Source organism: Montipora capricornis, chromosome 7 (assembly GCF_036669925.1).
Source record: "Montipora capricornis isolate CH-2021 chromosome 7, ASM3666992v2, whole genome shotgun sequence".
Taxonomy (NCBI): domain Eukaryota; kingdom Metazoa; phylum Cnidaria; class Anthozoa; order Scleractinia; family Acroporidae; genus Montipora; species Montipora capricornis.
In genome coordinates, this window is record NC_090889.1 from 490,486 (window position 1) to 500,082 (window position 9,597).

General features: G+C 39.6%; 1 long non-coding RNA gene across 1 annotated transcript in view; it reads left to right on the top strand.

Moving 5' to 3' along the window:
- Positions 1-5,143, top strand: part of LOC138056644 (uncharacterized) — a 5,179-nt gene extending 36 nt beyond the window's left edge. Inside the window, exons 1-4 of the long non-coding RNA XR_011133495.1 lie at positions 1-59; positions 179-244; positions 393-432; positions 4,953-5,143. The exon at positions 1-59 is cut by the window's left edge and continues 36 nt beyond it. This is a non-coding gene — a long non-coding RNA (uncharacterized lncRNA). The remainder of the gene's footprint in view (positions 60-178; positions 245-392; positions 433-4,952) is intronic.
- The last annotated feature ends 4,454 nt before the right edge of the window (positions 5,144-9,597 follow it).

Genomic DNA, 9,597 nt, shown 5'->3' on the forward strand with positions numbered 1-9,597 from the left:
AGCGCGCGGAGGTTCCACAGATCGACGAACACGGATTGTGCTGTTTTCCTCATTTACATGTAAGATTAATTTCCATTGTTATTTTATCTGTATGCTGAGATTCTCGTGATGTTCTTCTACACTGAATTGAAATGAACAGAGTGAATTTAACAGTATTAACTTGTATTTTCATTCACAGATTTCAGTTTCGACCAGAATCGAGTTTCGACGGTGTACAATGTGTTTGGTGTTAGCGTTTTCGGAGGTATAAGACTTCCTATTGTAGTTGCTTTAATGCTTTTTTTCGGTTATCTGTATTAGTCAAGTGCGTGATGATCTTTTACAGTTGAAGCGAATTGAGCCAACGAATTGTAAAAAATTGACAGCAGTACGTATTTTTCTTATTCGTGTAGGCAGCCACGGGATCAACCAGGTGCTTTCCTCAAACACAAGGTAAAAATCAAGAAAAATTCGCACTTATTTTAATTTAGTTTATTTCGTTAGAAAGACGATTTATTACTCTCGACAACTCCTGCGAAGAGATCCTTTTGCAAGAACCTTTTGGCAGATGTTTGGCATAATTATACAAAGAGCTGTTTAGTGAACAAAAATCAAGCAGGTTCTATAATTATGTGAGTAACAGTTAAATTGCAATAAGCACTTTAACCAAGGGGTTTGACTTTGAGATCCCAAATATTTATTTTTCTGGCAATCACTACCAATATCTCCTACATAGAAATTAGGACCTTGTCAAGAACCCACTTTAAGCCTGCATCCAAGTATTCCTATTTTGCCAGACAAAAAATATATATATGTTCGTATATGCAGGCTTTTACTATTGACTAAGAAAACCTTGTTGGTTCTGGTCAGACTGTGGTTTCACTGAATTATGAGAATGCTTCTGATGATCAGCTGTTTTGTCTTGGGTTGAGTGCTTAATTTAGACATACTATTGTTCATACCATATATGATTGTGTCAGCAATAACTGCTGTAATCAACACATACATTGACAAAACAATTATTGTTATTGTGACCAACAGCACTAATTTTTTTTTACTTGGCAGATTGTTTTACTTTTCCTTTTCAACAATCACAAATTATCTTTAGTCATACTTTGTCTCTGTACAAAGCCAAACTGAGTTAGGCTTGTGAAGATGGGCATTCTTTGTTTGTTCATTCTTACGACCCTCTCTCTTCCATCAGGTTGAGTTAGGCTTGTGACGATGGCCATTCATTGTTTGTTCATTCTTACGACCCTCTCTCTTCCATCAGGTTGAGTTAGGCTTGTGACGATGGCCATTCTTTGTTTGTTCATTCTTACGACCCTCTCTCTTCCATCAGGTTGAGTTAGGCTTGTGACGATGGCCATTCTTTGTTTGTTCATTCTTACGACCATCTCTCTTCCATCAGGTTGAGTTAGGCTTGTGACGATGGCCATTCTTTGTTTGTTCATTCTTACGACCCTCTCTCTTCCATCAGGTTGAGTTAGGCTTGTGACGATGGCCATTCATTGTTTGTTCATTCTTACGACCATCTCTCTTCCATCAGGTTGAGTTAGGCTTGTGACGATGGCCATTCATTGTTTGTTCATTCTTACGACCATCTCTCTTCCATCAGGTTGAGTTAGGCTTGTGACGATGGCCATTCATTGTTTGTTCATTCTTACGACCATCTCTCTTCCATTAGGTTGAGTTAGGCTTGTGACGATGGCCATTCATTGTTTGTTCATTCTTACGACCATCTCTCTTCCATCAGGTTGAGTTAGGCTTGTGACGATGGCCATTCATTGTTTGTTCATTCTTACGACCATCTCTCTTCCATCAGGTTGAGTTAGGCTTGTGACGATGGCCATTCTTTGTTTGTTCATTCTTACGACCATCTCTCTTCCATCAGGTTGAGTTAGGCTTGTGACGATGGCCATTCATTGTTTGTTCATTCTTACGACCATCTCTCTTCCATCAGGTTGAGTTAGGCTCGTGACGATGGCCATTCATTGTTTGTTCATTCTTACGACCATCTCTCTTCCATCAGGTTGAGTTAGGCTTGTGACGATGGCCATTCATTGTTTGTTCATTCTTACGACCATCTCTCTTCCATCAGGTTGAGTTAGGCTTGTGACGATGGCCATTCATTGTTTGTTCATTCTTACGACCCTCTCTCTTCCCTCAGGTTGAGTTAGGCTTGTGACGATGGCCATTCATTGTTTGTTCATTCTTACGACCCTCTCTCTTCCATCAGGTTGAGTTAGGCTTGTGACGATGGCCATTCTTTGTTTGTTCATTCTTACGACCATCTCTCTTCCATCAGGTTGAGTTAGGCTTGTGAAGATGGGCATTCTTTGTTTGTTCATTCTTACGACCCTCTCTCTTCCATCAGGTTGAGTTAGGCTTGTGACGATGGCCATTCTTTGTTTGTTCATTCTTACGACCCTCTCTCTTCCATCAGGTTGAGTTAGGCTTGTGACGATGGCCATTCTTTGTTTGTTCATTCTTACGACCATCTCTCTTCCATCAGGTTGAGTTAGGCTTGTGACGATGGCCATTCATTGTTTGTTCATTCTTACGACCATCTCTCTTCCATCAGGTTGAGTTAGGCTTGTGACGATGGCCATTCATTGTTTGTTCATTCTTACGACCATCTCTCTTCCATCAGGTTGAGTTTGGCTTGTGACGATGGCCATTCATTGTTTGTTTATTCTTACGACCATCTCTCTTCCATCAGGTTGAGTTAGGCTTGTGACGATGGCCATTCATTGTTTGGGCATTCTCACGACCATCTCTCTTCCATCAGGTTGAGTTAGGCGTGTGACGATGGCCATTCATTTTTGGTTTATTCTTACGACCATCTCTCTTCCCTCAGGTTGAGTTAGGCTTGTGACGATGGCCATTCTTTGTTGGGACATTCTTACGACCATCTCTCTTCCATCAGGTTGAGTTAGGCTTGTGACGATGGCCATTCTTTGTTTGTTCATTCTTACGACCATCTCTCTTCCATCAGGTTGAGTTAGGCTTGTGACGATGTCCAATCATTGTTTGGGCATTCTTACGACCATCTCTCTTCCATCAGGTTGAGTTAGGCTTGTGACGATGGCCATTCATTGTTTGTTCATTCTTACGACCATCTCTCTTCCATCAGGTTGAGTTAGGCTTGTGACGATGGCCATTCATTATTTGTTCATTCTTACGACCATCTCTCTTCCATCAGGTTGAGTTAGGCTTGTGACGATGGCCATTCATTGTTTGTTCATTCTTACGACCATCTCTCTTCCATCAGGTTGAGTTAGGCTTGTGACGATGGCCATTCATTGTTTGGTCATTCTTACGACCATCTCTCTTCCATCAGGTTGAGTTAGGCTTGTGACCCTGGCCATTCATTGTTTGGCCATTCTTACGACCATCTCTCTTCCATCAGGTTGAGTTAGGCTTGTGACGATGGCCATTCATTGTTTGTTCATTCTTACGACCATCTCTCTTCCATCAGGTTGAGTTAGGCTTGTGACGATGACCATTCTTTGTTTGTTCATTCTTACGACCATCTCTCTTCCATCAGGTTGAGTTAGGCTTGTGACGATGGCCATTCATTGTTTGTTCATTCTTACGACCATCTCTCTTCCATCAGGTTGAGTTAGGCTTGTGACGATGGCCATTCAGTATTTGTTCAGACTTACGACCATCTCTCTTCCATCAGGTTGAGTTAGGCTTGTGACGATGGCCATTCATTGTTTGGTCATTCTTACGACTATCTCTCTTCCATCAGGTTGAGTTAGGCTTGTGACGATGGCCATTCATTGTTTGGGCATTCTTACGACCATCTCTCTTCCATCAGGTTGAGTTAGGATTGTGACGATGGCCATTCATTGTTTGTTCATTCTTACGACCCTCTCTCTTCCATCAGGTTGAGTTAGGCTTGTGACGATGGCCATTCATTGTTTGTTCATTCTTACGACCCTCTCTCTTCCATCAGGTTGAGTTAGGGCATTTATGGTTTGCACTGAGAGCTTTGTTTCCTTTGTTTCAATTCTCCTTTAATGTGAATGGCTGCACATCCGTGTCATTGGGAGGAAGACGCTCAACAGTTGTTCAGTCATGGTAACATTTTAAATTTTATTAAAATAATTTATGGCATGGAGAAAGTCCATTCATTTTGACCAGTTTAACTGCTAGACCTATATGGCCTGAAGAACTTTTACTGATCTTGTTACCCATCCAGCCCAAGATGTGACTGTCATATTTGGCGAATCAAGGGAATGGAATTTTTTTTAATTTTTCAGTTGATCTGGAAAGATATATAGCTAAATTTGTTGACTGCTCTGCACCATGATGACAAAGAGACCTTATTACCTTAAGCTGTTTTTTTTGCCAATCCGCAAAGACATTCATGATAAATAAACATGTTTCAAGTTAAGCGTAAGGTTTCTGCATGTAAGAATTACATTGGCTCGAGTCTACTTTTTACAAATACTAACAATCACAGGATGCCTACATAATGTGTTTGACCCTTGGTATTATTGAATTTAGAAGCAATGTATGAGAATAGCAAAAAGTTCCATATTATTGTACAATTCTGGGATAAATATTTGCATATAAGATGAGAATAAACTAACCTTCATCCGAAATGTTCTTCTGTGTCGTTATTGTGGCTGCTTGTGGGAAATTTAGCGATTTCAAGGACGTGTGTTGCTCTGGTAAAAATTGGTACAATTTGCCATTTTCAGCCATAATAACAACAGCACATCATTTCAGATAGTTTATCCTCATCTTGTGTAAATATTTATTGTAGAATAATAAATTAATAATAATGGAACTTTTTGCTATTCTAATACATTGATTCTGAATTCACCTTTTGTGTGGGTCTCCTGTGATAGCAATGATTAGTGAGTCAATAGATAGATCTGAAAACTCAATCAGTATTACTGCTGGCTCTACCCAATTAATATTGGTCTCTAATTTATTTCCTTTTAATTATTTTTAAGGCTACCATGGAAATAGCAAGGAATTGGACATTAGCAATTGTGTAACTGAAGAGATCAATAAAAATGTAAAATGAAGAGCTATTTCAAGGTTCCAGTTGTTCTGCCTTATTGTAGACAATACAGGTTTATCCTAGCAAGTATTTTATTGCTTTTGTGTACAATGTTGCTAGGTATTATGAATTCTGTGCTCGCTTTCCAGGGTGACAAAAGGCTCCTAAAATTCAAACTGCTCGAGACAGCAGTACATGTAGAGTATCATATATATATATATATATATATATGTGTCAGCTACAGCTGCACTACAACATAATGAAAAGCCACAACCAGAAGATCCTGAATGAGTGCAACGAGTCCTCCAGTGAGAAGAAATGCAATTGTAGAAACAAAAACCTTTGCCCTCTTGACGGTGCGTGCCTAACCAGCAACATTATCTACCAAGCTACTGTCACAACAACTTCCGGTAACTCAAGATCCTACATTGGCATGACTGAAAACGAATTCAAAACACGGTACAACAACCACAAGCTTTCTTTCAATGACAAAAAACACTCACATGACACTGTACTTTCCAAGCACATCTGGGACTTAAAGGACAAAAACATCGACTACGCAATCAACTGGCGCATCGTAAAAAGAGCAAAAGCGTACAAAGGCAACCCTTCTCGCTGCAACCTGTGTTTATCTGAAAAACTTTGCATCTTGAGCGCAAAAAACGCCTTTCTCTTGAACAAGAAATCTGAGCTGGTAACGAAATGCCGCCATGAAAACAAGTTTTTCACGACAACAAATCACCGGAAGCGTCGCTGCAACCGTTCCTAAATTTGAACACTTATATATGACACCTTCTCGTAGACAACGATCAGTCTGATGATCGCCTTGAGCGCGAAACTCGAGTAACTAGTAACACTTTCCTTCTTACATTTGTATATATATATATATACATAAGTTGAAGGATTAAAGAGGACGCATCGATTCTCTGTTACTCTGAGTTTCGCGCCTAAGCGCTCGTCAGACAGAACTGACGACTGCTTAGGCGCAAAACTCAGAATCGATGCGTCCTCTTTAAACCTTCAACCACAGCATTGAGAACTTTACGCCAAGGTTGACTCGACCTCCGCATATATATATATATACATAAATTGAAAGATTAAAGAGGACGCATCGATTCTCTGTTACTCTGAGTTTCGCGCCTAAGCGCTCGTCAGACAGAACTTCTGTCTGACGAGCGCTTAGGCGCGAAACTCAGAGTAACAGAGAATCGATGCTTCCTCTTTAATCTTTCAATTTATGTATACTTAGCTCTGCTACCACAGCATTGAGCACTTTACGCCAAGGTTGACTCGACCTCCTCATTTATATATATATATATATATATATATATATATATATATATATATATATATATATATATATATATATTAATTAAGTAAGTAAGTAAGTAATTAAGTAATTAAATTCCTGGCTGGGAAATAAATTTGATCAGCTGGCTGGGAAACCAACCAATTTTATCTAGCTGGCTGGGAAAGAGGAACAGATAATGTTTTCCCAGCAACACTGAAAAATACCTGAAAATGCCTTAATAACATTTATTTTCATTAACTGGGGTATAATAATACAATTTACAACAAATTGGTCGTTGGGTGCCCCTGAAAAACATAGCAATTACATGTACTTACTTTGCCCGCTGTGGATGAATGTTGGCACTTGCGGGCAGATCTGGATTTGATCCCAATCAAACAAACACTTATTAAGGCCTCAATGTACGAGCTCTTGCGATGAATTGCACGCCCCTTAGAACCTTTGTAATGAGAAACATCGACTGCTTTTCTTGCCGTGTCTTAGCGCTCAAATAAATCTAATTACAGATCATATATCGGAAATTTAATCCATAGCTGTTGACAAGTCGAAGTCGAATTTTTTTACATTCCGTAAATAATTATTTGCCTTGGAAGCCTTGCTTTAGCGGGGAACTAGAAAGGAAAAATAAAAGAAGGAGAAAAAAAGCTTCGAATCATTCTCTGGTTAATTCAATTATTGCGATTGCGAATTGAATTACATTGTAGACACGTGCCCGTGACATTTGTGCTGGTGTTGGTGTTGTTTAAATTGGCGTGACGGATTGTTTCCTTTGCTTATTCACTGATGTTGTATGCCTTAGTTCCAAAAGCACATGAACAGTGATGCATATATATCTCGTTGCATATAGGTCCACATTTATACCATAAAGTTGTCTCACTGATAACTGCGTCAAGTCTCGTGGACGTATTCAGTTGATTGATTTCATACGCGAAAAGCTTGATTGCCCAGAGAGCCTTCCAACTGATTCAGTCACACAACCTGACTTATTCAGTTGACCCGGAGAACAGCAAAAGTTACTGCGAGTGCGAGGAAAATCGTAGGGATGGTCTTCCGCTATTATCCGGCGCTATTCATGTCAATAACTGATTCAGTTGTAAATTAATGGTAACCGGCTGATTCAGTTGGATCTTCTAACTCGAGAGCAGAGAAATGAAAAGGTGTCCATTGTCGGCTTGTCCGATTTGCTGAGAGCATTGTTCTATAAAACCTTATTAACAGAAATTTCTTTTTCACCTTGTCGCTCTCGTTTCCTACTAGAGTGAATCAGTTGACTGATTTCGTACAGTTAGTCACGGTAACTTAGACGCTTCCGATTTATACCCAGAGAGCCTTCCAACTGATTCAGTCACACGGCCGGACTTATTCAGTTGAGAGCAGCGAAAGTTACTGTGAGGCAAGTCGTAGAGATTTTCCTCTGCTGTTATCCGTCACTGAGTGATCATGTCAATGACTGATTCAGTCGAAAATGGAAACTCGAGCTCAGAAAAATTAAAAAAGATCTCCAGTTGTCGCTTCGCGGTCAGCTATGTTGCATTTAAGCGTTGTTGAATGAGACCTTGCCAACTGAGATTTTCTGTAATTAATACCTAATTGTCACGATGATTATTGAATCCGTACACAGTTCAGAAACTTCACACATATGCATTGTAATTTATTTCCTACTGCTCGTAGACTTTAACTGATACTGACTGTTAGGGAAAATTAAAAGTTTGTATATTCCATACATAAAATGGCTAAAACCTTTACCAATGCGTATATACGATTTAACAATTGATTTAATTAATATGAGATAATTATCTTTAGCCCTGAGAACCTTCCAACTGATCAGTCACATGGCTGGACTTATTCAGTTGAAAACAGCAAGAGTGACTGGGGTGACCCGAAAACACTGACCCCCGGTCCGTGGACCCCCCTACGGACCGGTTCAACGGACTGGCTTACGGACCGGTCCACGGACTACCCTTACGGACCACCTCTACGGACCACCCCAAAACAACACAGAATTTAAAATAAATAAAGAAAAATAAATAACAACTGAAAATTTGTTTATACTGATTGTCTGGAAAGATCACTCCTGCCGGTGAAATCTCGGCCGTTACGCTCCGCAAATCAGACTAAGGCTCAGATGTTGCCTTTTTGTTCGCTGTTGACCGGAGTGCTTCGAAGAAGACCAGTAATATCTAAGTTCTTTCAGCCACTTTGTTCGGAACAGAGAGATCATGAAGCCTGGGGCGAGTTCACAAACCCGCGAGGAAAGAAAATACAAATAGAACTTACTTATCATCAATCTCGAAGCATTCCGGTCCACAGCGAAGGAAGGGGCACTGTGTGATTAATAGACTTTGCGCCCGAACCTGAGCCTTAGTCTTTTACATTTGCGGAGCATAACGGTTGTATTTCGCCGACAAGAGTGGTCTATCCACACAACCGGTAAGTTAAATATTTAGTGTTTATTTATTTTATTTCTGTGTTGTTTTGGGGTGGTCCGTAGAGGGGGTCCGTAGGGGTAGTCTGTGGACCGGTCCATAAGGCAGTCCGTTGACCCAGTCCGTTGGGGGGTCCACGGACCGGGGGTCGCTGATTTCGGGTCACCCAGAGTGACTGTGAGGCAAATTGTAGGGATTACATTCTGCTATTCACTGAATTTGTATTTAGTCACTAATGTAAAGTACGGATTCAGTAATAAACGTTACAAGTTGCAACAAAGGTGACGAACCCACAACTGGAGATCTCAGTTTAATTTCTCATATCACAACGATCGAGTAAACGTAAGAAACCCTGACTGAATCAGTTACCATTTGGGACTGATTCAGTAGCTGACATGAATACTTAGTGACGGACACTGAACAGCAGAATATAAACCATACGATTTGCCTCACAGTAATTCTGCCACTGAATAAGTCCGACCATGTGACTGAACCAGTTGGAGGGCTCTAAAGGATAATATACTTGGTATGTGAAATCATATATACCGGCGCATTGGTCAAGGTTTCGGCCCACTAGAAAACTAATTATATTACAATGCATATGTACGGAGGATAATAATAATATTAATAGTAGTAGTAGTATATAAATTTAATAATAACATGTATTATATAATATATACTAGTATTATGTATAATTTATATAATATTATTACATAAATATAATAATAATAATAATAATAATAATAATAATAATAATAAGTAAAATAAGAAATATATGCACCCTCACATCCGTACAGCCACCTTGCGCAATTTTTTGGTTTTTCTTGAAAAAATATTTTAATCACATTTTCTGAATGAAA